We start from the raw sequence: 17485 nt of genomic DNA on the forward strand, positions 1-17485 counted from the left end.
GAAAAGTCTGTTTTTATTATTCTTGATATTTTGGGGATATGCCTTTCTGGACATTTCCTCATACTTCAGACCCTAGATTAGAAAGTGTTTCTCTGGCTACATTTCTCTTCAGATGTGCCATTTCTTACAAAATCACTCCCCCTTCAGGATTTGGACTGTGACTTCCAATTTCCACCTCTTGTTTATGGCATTTAATTGGTGCTGTGGTTTGGCACATTAACTAGAGTAATGGAATCTGCTAGTGCAGTGGTTCTCAACCCATGGTCCACAGACCTTTAGAGGTCCACCAGTATAATCAAGAGCTCTGAACATGCCAGGAACTATATCATAATGTTATAGTGATAATGACGCACCTTATTCTGACACTTTCAGTTCACAGATTCCAAATCAATAGCGACTTGGCACTATCCATATATCACCTAGCAAGGATGTAATTTATCACTGAAAACACCTTCAATTTTTGTTTTCAGTTGTTTGAGAATGGTGTTGTTTGAGAATGGTGCACAGAAATGTGTCTCATGCATTTAAATTGCTGAAGTAAAAGCTCAGGTTCTGCATTTTTAAAAATTAATCACATGCCAATCACCCACCTGATTTACGGCAGTTGGTTTGATGTGGACCTTCCCCGTGGGGGAAGAAAAATGTTAGTGATCATTTCAGTTCCAGCTGTGAAATACAGTTAATTTGTTTATTTTCTATAATGAATAAATTTGTTATTCATAAAATGACACTATCTACACTAGCAGTTCATGGAACAGAAAATCATCTCAGAGAAGACAGGAGAGACCGAAGCAAGCAAAACTGAACCCTCTTAAAAGAATAAAAGCTGAGGAAACATGATGACAGCTACATTAAACCTGGTTTTATGTGTTGGTGGAGAATGAAGACCCCAGTGTGCAATTTATGGAACACTTAAGATGGCAAAAACGTACAAGACATCTGAGATCTTTGCATGCAGAAGGCATTGACATACCAGTGGAGTATTTTGAAATGAAGTAGGATTACTTACCAAAACAAAAAAAAATTTACAAACTGTGTTAACGGTACAAGGGAAGGCTCTCAAAGCATTCTACAAGGTTGCAATTAAAATCAGTAAAAACAGAAAGCCACATACAATTGCTGGAATTTTACTGATGCCAGCTGCAATTGGTAAGTGCCATGAAATGTTAGGGGATAAAGCTGCTGCTAATAAATTGGAGAATGTACCAATATCAAACGACACCATTTAAAGGCAAATTACAGATATTGCAGCTGACGTTGTTACATAGGATTCAAGCAAGTGGGAAATATAACTTGCAACTGGACAAAATCTTTGGATGTGTCAGGTAAGGTTCAGCTGTTGGTTGATATACGATACATCTGTGATGGGAAAATAGAAAAATTACTGTTCTGAAGATCCCTATTGATAAAAATGACAATGGATGAGATTTTCATGATGTGCCACAACTTACACAGGAGGAGATGGTAACAGGGTGTCCATAGATGGTGCTGTTTCAATTAAGGGTGTAAAAAAAAATGTAAGTATCCATGTAACTGTTAAAAATCCTAGCAATTACCTGGTTACATGTGCTACAGGCTCTGCAGTATAAGGTTTGTACTGCAGAGCCTGGGAGTGGGGCCAGTAACCACAGCTGCTCCTGGGGAGCTGGCTTCCACCCCATACTGCAGGGTATCAGAGCTTGCAGCATGGGGTGGCAGCTGGCTCCCTGGGAGCAGGACAGGCTGCCAGCCCCACTACTGGGAAGCTAACTTCATAATGGGCACAGCGGTATAAGGCTTATACAGCAGAGCCTGCAGCATGGGGCTGCAGCCAACTCCTGGGAGCAGATCCTCAGAGCAGAAGAGTTTAACCACAACTCGAACCAATAAGCTGATGCTTGTTGGTAAACTGGTTAAATGGTTAAACTCTTGCATCCCTAGTTGCAATGCTGGAGAGGCATAATGGGTTGCCAAACAAAAACCCCAAAAAACAAAAACCCAGAGATGTTGCACTATTCACAAAAGTAACACATGGTATGCTTCACAGGGAGAAGCTAGTCCTGAGAAAGATGCCGGATAACCTGAAAAGATGTACTAGACAAAACAGTAAAAGTTGTTAACTTTATCAAAGCACACCCATTGAATGCATGTATTTTTTTCAGCAATGTGCACAGAAATGGGTGAATTGAAACATGACCCCCTGCACACCGAGGTCAAATGGCTTTCCAAAAGAAAGGCTTCAAGGAGCGTTTTTGAGTTTCATGAAAGTATTTTGGAGGAGAAAGTGCACAAATTAGCAGATAAATTCTCAGAGGAGAACTAGCTTACTTATCTTGTTGATACCTTTTGAGCACCTAAATCAAATTAATATTAGCAACAAGAGTACCAGTCAACTTTTGTCCCGCTGTAAAACAAAGTGACAGTGTTCATTGAGAACCTGGGTCTGTGGCAGAAATTAGTGTACAAAGGGATCATGAGCATGTTTCTACTCCTTCAGGAATTTTTAGACTTTGACTAAGTCAACGCTAACCACTTGACTTTGTGCTATTATGACAGGACACATGGATTGATTTCTTGACCAGTTCAGAACATACTTCAGTGACATGGTAACCAATACCGACAGAGTGTGGATCATAAATCCCCTTTTATCTATTGATGTGGGATTGCTTGAAGTAATTCCAGAAGAGGGCTAGATGGATCCAGGATAGCAGGTTTTGTTCTTCTGTTGCCCTGGTTGTGTTTGAATGACCTCAAGAGTTATGATACCAACCATGCTTATGCACATCTTTCCCTCTCTCCTTCTTATGGCCAGTTCACATTCAGTTTGTACTCTGCTGCTATTGTACTGGGAAAACACCTTCCTTTCACATTGGGAAGAACATGCACCATCAACCAAATCAGTGAAAATAATTATACACAAAATGCTGTCAGATGTAAACGCACTTGGGGGAGGGAAGAAAAATATTTATTTTCTCTAATTGCTGTTCCAGTAAATCTAGAGGTTACTCGTAATAAGTACGTTTTCAAAAACTTTCCCCATCATACCTGGGATAAAAGTTGAACTATGATTTCACAGTATCAAGACTTCCTTCTATTTCCTCAGCTGTCCAAATAGTGACGCAATCTGAAAAACATTGAGGGCATTCATCAATTCCACCTAAAAATTCAATGGTTCTTATGGGCATGTAGAGAGAGATTATGAATCACACAGTGCACATTAATGAGGCACTTAATATCCATTTTCATTACTATTAGTAAACCAATCTGACATCCCATCGTTGCTGCACAGATAGTATCTATCCCAATGAACCAGTTGCGGGTCAACAAATTGTTGTTTCCTGGAAGCCATCTTGCATGGTATTAAATGCATTTTCGTTGGTGCCAGCTGCTTTCAATGTCCATTGAAGTCAGCAATGCTGCTTTCATTTATCACAACGGCTCACAATGTTTGTTTCTTGGGTTTGTCATTAATGGAAGCCAGCAAGATTTTCTATATGAAGCTTGCACCCTGAGTTCATTTACTGTAGCTCTATTTAGAGTTCTAAATAGCATGCAAACATTTAAAACAAGTCCTGTAGCATTGGCCAAAACTGAGTTTCTTTGTCTGTTTCTTGCTCTTTCATTTATTCCATAGGTTTCTAGGAAGGGGCAGTGCTGCATGAGCAGCATGTGGAGAGAGGTGAGGAGATGCTCCAGAGTGAGCTGCTGGTCCTAGTCCTGCAGTGCCATGTAGGCAGATTGCATTAACCAGGAGGTGCAGCATGAGGTCTAAGAGCCGGCGAATGATTTCCAGCAGGTCTGGCTCCATGACTGGAGTGCTGTGTCATCTACAAGGGAAACCAGAGCACACAGTGAGAAGTGTTTGCTGTCCCTTGAGGGGGTAGTCAAAGGTGAAGAGGCTGAGACATGGATGTAGAGTGGAGCCCCTTGAAGCACGAGCCTCAGAGAGCCAGTTCCAGGAACTGGCTGCTGTCCTGATGCTCTGCCTGGAGTGCTTCCGGGGGCTTTAAATGAGATTCAGCCACCAATCAGTGTGGACGCGCTATTTCGATAGAGATCTGTGCTATTTTGACAGGCATTTGTAATGTGGATGTGCTATTTCGAAATAGCTATTTTGGGAGTTGCTAGTCTGAAAAAGCTTATTCCAAAATAAGCTCGTAGTGTAGACATACCCTAAGGCTTTTCAGCAGGCATTGCAGAAGGTCAAACCTCCTCACATTCAAGTCCCAAAAGGAACCAAAGAAATTAATTTTTAATTAAATAACTTCATAAAATTGAATGATGAAGAAACAATAATCTAATTTTACAACACAACATTGCTGTTTTATAGTCCAGACATTATCTTCACACTTATTATATAATAACATAAATACAGAGAAAAGCAAAAGTAAAATGTGAACAGTTCAGTCCACACAGAAAGAAGAAACAGAAATCCCAAAAGTTTAGGTTTAGTTCACCTAAGTCTCAGTGTCTTTGATCACCAAATCTGAACAATCTGCTAAGTCTGAAACATCTTCCCTCCACTTGCTTGTAGAAATCCCCAGTTGGAATCCAGACAGGCTCTTCCTCTGCTGTGGATCACTGCTAGACAGTCAGCTAGCTGATTAACCAGTCACTTAGGCTAGGTCTACACTACAGACTTTTTGCAGCTGCTTTTGCACAAAAACTTGCCAGCTGTCTATACTGGCCACTTGAATGTACAAAATCAGTGCTTCTTGCGCAAATACTTTCACACTCCCACTCAGGAAAAAGCCCTCTTGCACAAGAATACTTGCGCAAGAGGGCCAGTATAGACAGGGAAGAACTGTTTTGTGCAAAAAAGCCCCGATGGCTAAAATGGCGATCGGGGCTTTCTTGCACAAAATCGCATCTAGACTGGCCACGGATGCTTTTGCGCAAAAGCATCCGTGCCAATCTAGGCGCTCTTTTGCGGAAATACTTTTAATGGAAAAACTTTCCTATTAAAAGTATTTCCGCAAACTCATGCCAGTCTAGACACAGCCGTGAAGCGTCCACACCTCAAGCGTGTTTTTGCATAAATAAAATGAAAGAACAGAGGGGTTTTTCTGGTGTAGGTATTCCTCCTTCTATGAGGAGTAACTCTTTTTGCACAAGAGTTTTTGCACAAAAAGGTGTGTGTCGACAGGCAACAGGGTTTTATTGTGCAAAAACAAGAAAGAGGAAAAAGCACAGGTGCCCTAGTGGCCATTCTGTGGATAGCTATCAGCGCTTTTTTTTGAGAGAGTGTCCATGCAGTGTGGACACTCTCTTGCGCAAAACTGCATCACTTTTTTAATGCATTTTTGCAGTGTGGACGCTCTCTTGTGCAAGACGTTTTTGCGCAAGATCTCTTCTGCAAAAAGCTTCTTGCACAAGAAGCTTGTAGTGTAGACATAGCCTCAACTAAGCCACAAGTGAGAAAATCCTGTTACAATAAAATATAAAAACTGAGAATAACAAAGAATAAATGACTCTTTCCCTATTATAATATTTAAAGAGAAGTTGATTAATCATACTAGTTGAGAAATTTAACTGGAACAGTTTGGCTAAAATCAAAATATTGAAAGCATACAGTTAAAATGGGAGGGAAAATAAATTTCATCTAGTTTCCCCTTGCTATAATGAACATTGCTGTTAGAGGGTTAGCAATAGCGCTAACCTGCTGCAAAATGCTTCAGTGTGAGGGACAGCACCTTGCTTTCTGCTCCTAAGCTCAGCTTCTCCCAGCTCCTACAGATCACATGAACCCAGTAAAAGAGCTGCCCTGACTGCTTGCCCTCATGGGGTGTGTCTAGACTACATGGCTCTGTCGACGGAGCCATGTAAACTAGTTTACCCAACATAGTCAATGAAGCGGGGATTTAAATAATCCCCACTTCATTAAAATAAAAATGGCCGCTGCGCTGTGCCATCAATCAGCTGATCCGGCACAGCACGGCAGTCTAGCCTTTGTCAATCGCTCCCTTATGCCTCATGAAACTGCTCCCTTATGCCTCGTGAAACGAGGAGCGGTCGACAAAGGCTTCCCTTAGCCTCAGCTCCAGCACAGGGGGCAGCCACCACATGGCCTCCGGCTGCAGCCCCAGCCCTGAAGACAGCAGAGAGCTGCCTGACTGAACATGGGCTTTTTTTAAGCAGTCCCCACTCCTCCACCAAGCCCACCAGGCACTCTGCTGCGCGGCTCTGCTAACAAGGTAAGTGGGACTTAAATTCTTTTTGTGCACCTGTGACATAGTGGGGGTGCTGTCTGCTCTGTAACCCGGGGTTCCTCTGTATTGTGATGTGCGATTCCCACTGACTCACCCACATGTGTATTGGCCCAGACACCTAGTCCCAACCTAAGCAGTTAACAAAGGAAGTGAGGTGGAGATGAACACCTGGCTGGGGGGCAGGGTCTGGGAGCGAGGCAGTTTCTGGCTGGGAAACATGAAGGGAACAGACTTAGCTGAGTGCTGAGGATTGAGGGGGGTGATGGACCCCATAAGCCAAGCGGTCTAAGGCTGCCTGGCCCTGACTCCGGTAGCCACATCACGTCTATGGTGTGCTGTATCCTGGAGAAGCAATTAACCCTCTCTATTCTACTGGCTGGCAGAGTCTGTTCTTGCTGCTATGGGGGTGCAGGATTGGGGGGAACCCCGGCGCACCATAACAGTGCCCACACAAGTGTGCATCCTATAGAGAACTCTGGTGGTGAGCTAGTGCTGGTAGTGTGTAGTTAAAGTTCCCAGTGTGCATCAACTACAAAGTTTTGTCAACAAAACTTATGTCAACACCCAAAAGTTGACAAAACCAAAATTGCCAGAGGGTGTTCACACTTGGTTCATCTGTTGACAGATTATGTCCACTCTAGGGGCACCATCATCAACAGTGTGAGAAATGCACTGTGGGTATATATCCCAGAGTGCACTGTTTTGAGAAGGTAGAGGTGATTGTTGGGCACCTTGGGATTCCCTCTGAGTTCTCCCACGACCTCCTCAGCTGCTGGGAACCACATGATGAGTAGCTCTATGAGTTCTCTATGCTGAGGAATATCAAAGCAGCACAGCCGTCTGTCCACCCCCAACTCCACAGCAGCAGTCGGCCTGCAGCTGTGCTGCTAGTGCAGGACAGTACAGGAACAGTCCAATCATTTGCTCTTTGTTTGTTCCCCAAACAGAGCAGCGCACTCTGTTGTCAGATACTTTCCAGAGCTCTGAAAGGGGAGGGATGCATGCCTGCAGGGCAGCAGAGATCAAACACTGAGCAGAGCCATCGAGCAGGCATTGTGGAATACTGGTGGAAGCCAGTTCTGTTGACAAAACAAGCAACAGAGTCTACACTAGTTCTTTATGAAGGGGAAAAGAAAAATGTGTCTGTTAGGGGTGGAAGATTTTTGTCACCGAAACTGGGCATTTTTCCTGACAAAAGTCCTATTGCAGTGTGTGCGCGCTCACTGTTTTGTCTCCAAAAGGCATGTTTTGGCAAACCCTTTGACGTTTTCTGTGTGTCTGAGTTCTTGACTGCTCCTCCATCTCATTACTGTGCCTCTGCCATGCCTTCAGCTTCCAGTCTCCTCTCTGATACCACTCTACTCTGTAGATTTCCACTGACAGAAACAGTAATATGTGTGGCAGGGGAGAAGGAATGCATCAGGCTGCAGGAGGACCCTCTGGCACTGTATGCAGGAACCACATCGTAAGCGTTCCTTAAACCATCAATGAAAAGCAATGTGGATATTGTTAACTACAGGAAGGCACCATGTGGACCTCCAGCTCACCCTTTCAAAAATTCCAACAAGCTTTAATCTACACCTATATCACATGGTAGATTGGAGATTTAGTAACTAGATAAAGACATTTTTAGTGCACTCGATTCTTTTGTTACAGATTAAATTTAGTACATGGCTGAAATCACTGTAATCCTAAAGTTTACCTTTAGTGGCTATGTTTCTAGCAGCTACCCCATATCATGTGCGGGGATGGTTAATCTAGTTCCTAATTATCTGGAACTAGCAGTGGTGTGGTGGGAAGCCCTTGTTTATGGTTTCTTGCTTTAATGAGTTATACCCAAATCCTGAATGTGTTTATGTTCCCTGGAGAAATGCAGGTTGGAAATGTCTTGAAACAGGAAACAGTGTCTCCGCTGAATGGGTAAATTGCATGAGATTAAAAAAAAAATTGCTATCATCATTTCCGAGAGGGTTGCCAAATTCCTTGGTTTGACCCTGATTTGCACATCCTGCAGATGTGTTTTACTTGAATATCCCTTTTGGTGCTTTCCTGTTACATGGTTTGTTAAGCACATTATAAGTACATTTACCTGCATATAGAACAAGTCCTGTTTTCTTAAAGGACAGCTGAAATAACTGGCTGTCTGTGAAGCAGTATGAGGAAGTTAATACAGAGAGAGAACGAAAAAAAGCAAAACACTGGTAAAGTATACAATGTGTTCCGACCAATTCACTTTTTGACCAATTCACAGTTTCAGAGCTTTGTTGAAAGTGAACGGAACTTTGGGCTCACTCCTGCATAGTATTAAATGCATTCTGGGTGGTGCCAACTGCCTTCAACTTCCATTAACGTCAGTAAACTCAATTCTAATCTTACTTTTGTGTCAATCAGGAGTAATCCCAAACTGAAGGCAGAGTAGTTACATATGTGTCCATCAGATCAAAATTTGGTCCAGTGAGACAAGGGCATTCAGTATCTTGCAGTATTGGATCCCTTTATAAGTAGAAGGTGAAATCCTATGCAGATGGGGATTCAGAGGTATAGTCACTGCTTTGTTATATCTCATTAAGAAACTATACCACGCCATTAGTGGCACTCAAAAAAGAAACCTTGAAATGGGAATGGAGACAGCCTGGGAAAGACTGAGGCTAGTTTTCATAGAATCCTAGGGTTGGAAGAGACCTCAGAAGGTCATTGTGTCCAACCCCGTAATTGGAGCAGAACCAACCCCAACTAAATCATCCCAGCCAGGGCTTTGTCAAGCCAGGACTTAAAAACCTCTAGGGATGGAGATTCTACCACCTCTCTAGGTAACCAATTGCAGTACTTCACCACCCTCCTAGTAAAATAGTTTTTCCTAATATCCAACCTAGACCTCCCCCACTGCAACTTGAGACCACTGCTCCTTGTTCTGCCATCCATCACTACTGAGAACAGTTTCTATCCATCCTCTTTGGGACGCCCCTTCAGATAGTTAAAGGTTGCTATCAAATCCCCCCTCACTCTTTTCTTCTGTAGATTAAATAAGCCCAAATCTGTCACCAACTCCTCGTAAATCATTTGCTCCAGCCCTCTAATTATTTTAGTTGCCCTCTGTTGGACTTTCTCCAATGCGTCCACATCCTTTCTGCAACGGAGCCCAGAATTGGAAGAAATACTGCAAATGTGGCCTCACCAGTGTCGAATAAGGAGGAATAATCACTTCTCTGGATCTTCTGGCAATGCTCCTCCTGCTACACCCTAATATGCCATTAGTCTTCTTGGCTACAAGGGCACACTGTTAACTCATATCCAGCTTCTCATTCACTGTAATCCCCAGGTCCTTTTCTGTTGAACTGCTACTTAACCAGTCGGTCTGCTTGGGATTCTTCCGTTCCAAGTGCAGGACTCTGCACTTGTCCTTGTTGAACCTCATCAGATTTCTTTTGGCCCAATCCTCTAATCTGTCTTGGTCACTCTGGACCCTATCCCTGCCCTCAAGCATATCTACCTCTCCCCCTAGTTTAGTGTAATCTGCAAACTTGCTGAGAGTGAAATCTATCCCCTCATCCAGGTCATTAATAAAGATGTTGACCAAAACGAGTCCTAGAACCGATCCTTGGGGCACTCTGCTAGAAACCAACCACCAACCTCACATCAAGCCATTTATCACTACCTGTTGGGCCTGATAGTCTATCCAGCTTTCTATCCATTTTACAGTCCATTTATCCAATCCATACCTCCTTACCTTGCTGGCACGAATAACTTGGGAGAGCATTTCAAAAGCTTTGCTAAAGTCAAGATATATCACCTCCACCACCTTCCCCTGTCCACAGAGCCAGTTACCTTGTCATAAAAGGCAATCAGGTTGGTCAGACATGACTTGCCTTTGGTGAATTAATTTTGTCTATTTCTGATCACTTTCCTCTGTTCCAAGTGCTTCAAAATGGATTCCTTGAGGATTACCTCCATGATTTTTCCAGGGACTGAGGTGAGGCTGACTAGTCTGTAGCAACCTGGATTGTCCTTCTCTTTTTTTAAAGATGGGCATTACATTTGCTTTTTTCCAATCATCAGTGACCTCTTCCAAACTCCATGGTTACGGCTACACTATAGCCTTCTTCCGGAAAAATTTAGGAAAATGAAGCGCGGCATGGAATATCTCTGCACTTCATTTGCGTAATTAATTAGCAGCCGCTTTTGCACAAGAGGCTTTTGCGCAAAAAGGAGCTGTGTTGACGGTTCCTTTTTGCGCAAACCCCCCTCTTGCACAAGAGCCATTCTTCCTCATTTACTCAGTGTAGCTGTAGCCCATGAGTTTTCAAAGATAATGGCCAATGGCTCTGCAATCACATCGGCCAACTCCCTCAGCACCCCCACATGCATTAGATCTGGCCCCATGGATTTGTGTATGTCCAACTTTTCTAAATACTTCTTAACCTGTTCTTTCTCCACCAAGGGCTGCACACCTGTTTCCCATATTATGTTGCCTAGTGCAGTAGTCTGGGATCTGATCTTGTCTTTGGAGACAGAAGCAAAAAAAGCATTGAGTACTTCAGCTTTTCCACATCATCTAGGTTACCTCTCTCATCCATTAAGGGTCCCACTCCTTCCCTGACCACTCTCTTATTGCTAACATGCCTGTAGAAACCTTTCAAAGAATACTAAAACTGGAAGGAACCTCGAGAGATCATCAAGTCAAGTTTCCTGCACTCATGGCAGGACCAAGCATGGTCTAAAACCATCCCTGATAGATGTCTATCCAATCTGCTCTTAAATATCTCCAGAGATGGAGATTCCACAACCTTCCTGGGTAATTTATTCCAGCATTTAGCCACCCTGATAGTTTTCCTAATGTCCAACCTAAACCTCCCTTGCTGTAATTTTCTTGTTACCCTTCATATCCCTTGTTAGCTGCAATTCCAATTGCTCTTTGGCCTTCTTGATTACACCCCTGTATACTCGGGCAATATATTTATACTCTTCCCTGGTCATCTGTTCAAGTTTCCACTTCTTGTTAGCTTCCTTTTTATGTTTAAGCTCTCCAAGGATTTCACTGTTAAGCCAAGCTGGTTGCCTACCATATTTGCTTTTCTTACTGCACATCAGGATGGTTTGTTCCTGCGCCTTCAACAAGGTTTCTTTGAAATACTGCCAACTCTCCTGGATTCCTTTCCTCTTCATGTTAGCATCCCAGGAAATCTGTCCATCAGTTCCCTGAGGGAGTCAGAGTCTCCTTTTCTGAAGTTCAGGATCTGTATTTTGCTGCTCTCCTTTCTTCCTTTGGTCAGGATCCTAAAATGGACCATCTCATGATCACTGCTTCCCAGGTTTCCACCCACATCTACTTCCCCTACTAATTCCTCCCTTTTTGTGAGCAGCAGGTCAAGTTGTGCATGGCCCCTGGTTGGCTCCTTCAGCATTTGTACCAGGAAGTTGTCTCCTACATTCTCCAAAAACTCCCTAGATTGTCCGTGTCCTGCTGTACTGGTCTCCCAACAGATATCAGGGATTAAAGTGCCTCATGAGAACCAGGGCCTATGATCTGGAAGCTTCTCTTAGATGTCTGAAGAGAGCCTTGTCTACCTCATTCACTTGATCTGATGGTCGTTAGCAGACACCTACCACGACATCACCCTTGCTGCTCTCGCCTCTAAATTTAACCCAAACACTTTCAACAGGCTTTTTTCACACTTTACACTCGGGCTGTAAGCAGTCATATTGCTCTCTTACATACAGTGCTACTCCTCCTCCTTTTCTCCCCCGCCTGTCCTTCCTGAACAGTTTATACCCATGGTCACCAACCAGTCGATCGCAATCGAGGTCGATTGCGAGGCGTTCGGGCTCCTCCCCCATTTTCCCCTCACCCCCGAGAAGCCCCACTACCTCCCTCCAGCATAGTGCCTGCTTCCCATGGCGTGGACAGAAGTCCTGCCTGCAGCTTTGCGCCACTTCCGGGGGTTCCGGAAGTACACTGGCTGCTCCCCTCCCACAGCTCTGTGCGTCCTGGGTGTACTGCAGGAGGGGGCGTCGGCCCAGGAGGAGGAGTGTGGCAGCTTCCCTGCGCCGCAGGAGGGGTGAGTTGAGCGCAGGGGTTTCACTGTGCTGCAGGAGCGGTGGTTGGCTCCGGGGAAGTTGTGCGCGGGGGTTTGGCTGCGCCACGGGAGGCACATGCCAGCCCCGGAGGAGGCACGTGCCGGCTTCCCTCTGGGGGGGGGGAGACTCCTGGGAGGAGGCGGGTGCAGGGGACTCTTTGCCCCCACTGCCCCCTGTCCCCACTCCCCTGTTCCCTCTCCCCACTCCCCAGTCTCAGAAACCTGTCCCCACTGGCACCCTGTCCCTTGCCCTCCCGGCACCCTGTCCCCTCTCCCCTGTCCCCAGCCGCAGAACTCTGTCCCCACTGGCACCCTGCCAAAGCACCCACTAGCACCCTTTCCCAGTACTATGTCCCCTGCTCCCACCAACTGACAAAGAGAGGGAAGAGTTGGCCCCAAATGACTTTTCTGTGGGTCAGTGACCCCTGACCCAAAACAGGTTCCCTGCCCTTCTCAGAAATAAAGACAATGCAGAAACTTTTTCTGTTTGACATAATATTTTATTTAAAAATGAATCCTGGCCAACAAACCCCCAATTGGGGCCAAGCCCCTATCTGGCCACAGCATCATAACACTCCTGCACTTCCCTTTCCCCCAGATCCTAGATCTGAGCCTATCATACACTGGAACCCCCTGCCCTGAGCCCCTCACATACTCCAACCCAAATGCCTGAACCCTCACATCCACAAGCCAATGGCTTGCTTAGTACCCTAACCCTACATCTGACCCCAACACTGCCCGGCCTGGAGCCCCCTCCTCCAGCCAGCCTCCCCTTATCCACCTCCTCCTGCATCCAGATTTCCTCCCATAGCTTGCACCTCTCACCCCTTTCCACACCCAAATCCCTCATTCCCACCCCAGAGCCTACACATCCTGTCTCAACCCAGCGAGGGTATGGCTAGACTGCAGGAATTTTTCAGGATTCCAGAGATATCCCAGAAAAACTCTTCTGCATCCAGGGATGCATTTATTCTTCCACTTCTTTTAATGGAAGAGCAAACATGATCTTTCCACGAGGAATAAGGGGGCTTCCAAAAGAAGGGTTTTTTCTGACATTTGGTCCAGTCTAGACAGGCCAAATGTTGGAAAAACCTCTTCCTACACAAGAATTGGGGAGAAAAGCAGCAGTATAAGGGTTGGGGATAGCAAGTGATGGAGAGGAGGAGAATAGAGAGGGTGGGGCTTCAAGGAAGGAGTGGGGCAGTAGATCTTGGCTTGTTCTGTCATTTAAAAAGTGATCTTGGGTGTAAAAATGTTGGAGACAACTGGTTTATACCCTTCCACGGCAGTGTTCCAATCATGTGAGTCATCCCACCAAGACTCCATTATTCCAGTCAAATCATAGTTTTTATACTGTGCCAGTACTTCTAATTCTTCCTGCTTGTTTCCCAGGCTTCTTGTGTTTGTGTACAAACACATTAAATAACTAATTGATTGCCCTACCTTCTCCATATGAATCTGGGGTCCTCCTCTGTTGCACCTTTCTCCTTGTGTTTCTTCCCAGTATCTCACTTCCCCACTACCTCAAGGCACTGTCCCCTAACAAATCTAGTTTAAAGCCCTACCTTCCCTGTCTTTGTTAGGTGAATCCCATCTCTTCTTCGCAATTCTTGTACCTGGAACAGTGTGCCATGGTCAAAGAGTCCAATGCCTGTCTCCAACAAATGCAGGCAACCCCGCATTTACTTCCAAAATTTGACAATCCCTACCTGGACCTTTTCCTTCAACAAGGAGGATGGACAAGAACACCACTTACGTCTCAAACTCTTTGATCCTTCTTCCCAATGCTACATAATCTGCAGTGACCTGCTCAAAGTCATTCTTGGCCATAACATTAGTTCCTAAGTGGAGAAGTAGGAAAGGGTAGTGGTCTGGAGGCTTGATCTGTTTTGGAAGACTCTCGGTCACATCCTCAAGTCTAGCTCCAGGTAAGCGGCACACTTCTCAAGTTTCCCTGTGTGAACAGCAGATGGATGACTCTGTACCTCTTAGGACAACATGTCTCCATGCTCATGATGGGTTCTGCTTGATAACAATCAAAACTAGTATGAACTGATACATGCTCATTTTCATCACCTAAGTCAGATGGTCTGGTTTTAGGTTTATTTTTTAATTTTTATTTATTTATTTGTATTGCCATAGAGCACAGGAGTCCTCATCATGGACTGGGAATATATTGTTCTAAATTTTGCACGAACACAATTCCCCAACTCCCACTGGGCCAGATTTTAATCTGATGTACATGTAAGTAACTTCATTGACTTTGGTTTGGAATGATTCTGGCTTCTCACCAGCATAGGATCAGATTATGATGTTGCCGAGGATCAGATTGTGAGGTTGCTTAGAATGCCACAATTAGCAGGGTCCTGGCACCGTTGCAGTGATTCATCTTCAGGCAAGAGGGACCAGAAGAGGTTTTTGCACCTCTGGGCACAAGATTTTAGAGTACAGCTGGTCACGGATTTTTGAATAAAAGATTTTTCATTGAAACGGAAACTTTTTGCAGAATGTTCAGTTTTGCTAACAGAGATTTCTGGTGGGGTTTCTTGGGCCCAGAATGTTATGGGAGGGAAGAGACAACCAGAGTATTTCACCAGGAGTACCTAATAGCTTAGTCAGTGGTTGTGGTGTTCCTTGAGGCTGTGGAAGATCCAGATTCAAGTCGTTGTTCTGCTTTATTTGCAGATGTCTCACATCCAGGTGACTTTCCTGACCCACTTGAGTATTGGCTATTCTGGAACAACACCCTCTTTTTCTCACCAAAAAATTCAAAAGGCCTAGGGTGTGTCTAGACTACATGCCTCCTTCGACGGAGGCATGTAGATTAGCGAGATCGGAAGAGGGAAATGAAGCCGCGATTAAAATAATCGCGGCTTCATTTAAATTTAAATGGCTGCCCCGATCTGCCGATCAGCTGTTTGTCGGCAGATCGGGGGAGTCTGGACGCGATGCCCCGACAAAGAAGCCTTTCTTCATCGACACAGGTAAACCTGGTTTCACGAGGCTTACCTGTGTCGATGAAAAAAGGCTTCTTTGTCGGGGCATCGCGTCCAGACTCCCCCGATCTGCCGACAAACAGCTGATCGGCAGATCGGGGCAGCCATTTAAATTTAAATGAAGCCACGATTATTTTAATCGCGGCTTCATTTCCCTCTTCCGATCTGGCTAATCTACATGCCTCCGTCGAAGGAGGCATGTAGTCTAGACACACCCCTAGTTTTCTTTCTGATGGGGAACAAAAGCAACTATTGAAACTTGGACAATTTTTGTGAAATTGAATTCTTGTGTTCCAGCCAGCCCAGCTTTGGAGCACAGTCAGTGGCACCGAATCCTGGCTTCACCTGGAGCACCAACAGACTTAGAGGCAGTTCTGAAAGAACCAGAAAGAGAATGGCCTTAGAATATTGCCCATTCCTTTTTAGCCTTTTAAATTGTTCTGTTCTTTTCTCACTTACTCTAAAAATGCACCTTTGTTTAGTGAGAGAGAACCTGGCACTGTGGAGGGGAATGGGGAGGGGGGAGGGATGTGAGAAAAGGATGGTGGTGAGAGAGCAAAGGGGAACAGGTTAGAATGAGCCAGTTAAACAGAGAGGGGAAAGCCTACTTTAATTAACCAAATTCTGCCTCCCTTATTCACGTGGAGTCCATGAGTTCCAGTGGGACTATTTGTATAAGGGGTCTACTCAGCATATCAGAAGCTCCTAAAATTTCCTCTGTAAGAAGAAGGGAATATGGAGCAGGTATTACTACAGCATGAGCATGTTTCTTTCACTTGGAACAAGAGTTTTCCCCTGTCCATGAAGCATTAGGTATTGATGGATCATTGGTCTGATCCACTATGATAAATGGACATTGCATCCAACTGCATGAGGAAAGGAGGATTTCCCTGGGGCTGACCACTAAGCTGAGCAGAGCTTCAGTGACAAAGAAATTGGCAAAGGCAGAAGCAGTGGTAGAATTGGGGAAGGGGATGCGTTAACTATTATGCTTTGTATGTCAAATATGAGTCCTTAATTTGGATGAACCATGACTTTAGAAGGGAGAAATTTTTATCCTCTCAGGGTATTGAGATGGAGTTCTGCTTTGAGCCACAAGTGAAAATGAATTCATTGATTGACCTTCTCTTAGCCCTTCGGAAGCCTGTCTGTACTAAAACATATCTTCAGAACTTGGCATGATTAGCATTTGTGGATGCTGAAAGGTATAGGCTGGAATAATAACAGCAAGAGGAATAAAGTCTCAAATAGGTAGCTATGTTAATTTTTGTCTGCAAAAATAATGAGGAGTCCTGTGGTACCTTAGGGTACATCTAGACTACAAGCCTCTATCAAAAGAGACCCAGGCAATCTGTACGATCTCTTCTGAAAAAGCCCTGTTTGCATTCAAGAACACCTTTTCTCGAAAGAGCTCTTTCGAAAAAAGGCAATCTTCCTCATAAAATGAGGTTTACCGCTGTTGAAAAAACCACTGCATTCTTTCAATTTAATTTTGAAAGAACGCAATGGCAGTCTGGATGCAGGTGAAGTTTTTTCGAAAAAGGCCACTTTTTTCAAAAAAACTCTGTAGTCTAGACATAGCCTCAGAGACTAACAGATTTATTAGGACATAAGCTTTTGTGGGTAAAACCCACTTCATCAGATGAATTAGAGTGGACGTTACAGAAGCAGGAGTATATATAAGGAAGTTGCTTGTGTTAATGAAAGTAATCGAGTCAGGATGGAAGTAAGTCACTCTTAGCACTTGGTGTGGAGATGTGACTATTTAGAGAGGGGAAATTGCCTTGTAATTCGTTAATCAGCTGAGGTCCTTATTCAATCCTAAATTGACATTGCTGAATTTGCAAATGAATTCCAGTTCAGATGTCTCTCTTTGTAACCGTTTTTTAAAATACTTTTGTAGAAGGATGGCTACTTTCAAATCTATTACTGAATGTCCAGGGAGGTTAAAGTGTTCCCCTCTAGGTTTATGTGTGTGATTGTTAAGATTAAGGTCTTGTCCACAGGAAGAAAATTATACCAATTTTATTTAAATTGATTTTAAATTGGGCTAGCTGAATCAATGCACACCCCAAATATGGGGGAGTATACCAGTTTAACTTCAGTTGGTAATTTACCAACTTTTCTCAGGTACGTCTGGACTACAAGCCTCTTTCGAAAGACAGCATCTAGACAGCAGCCTCTTTTTTTTGAAAAAGAGAGCCACTTTTTCGAAAGAGAGCACGCA

Source organism: Pelodiscus sinensis, chromosome 3, assembly GCF_052426305.1.
Source record: "Pelodiscus sinensis isolate ZL-2025 chromosome 3, ASM5242630v1, whole genome shotgun sequence".
NCBI lineage: Eukaryota > Metazoa > Chordata > Testudines > Trionychidae > Pelodiscus > Pelodiscus sinensis.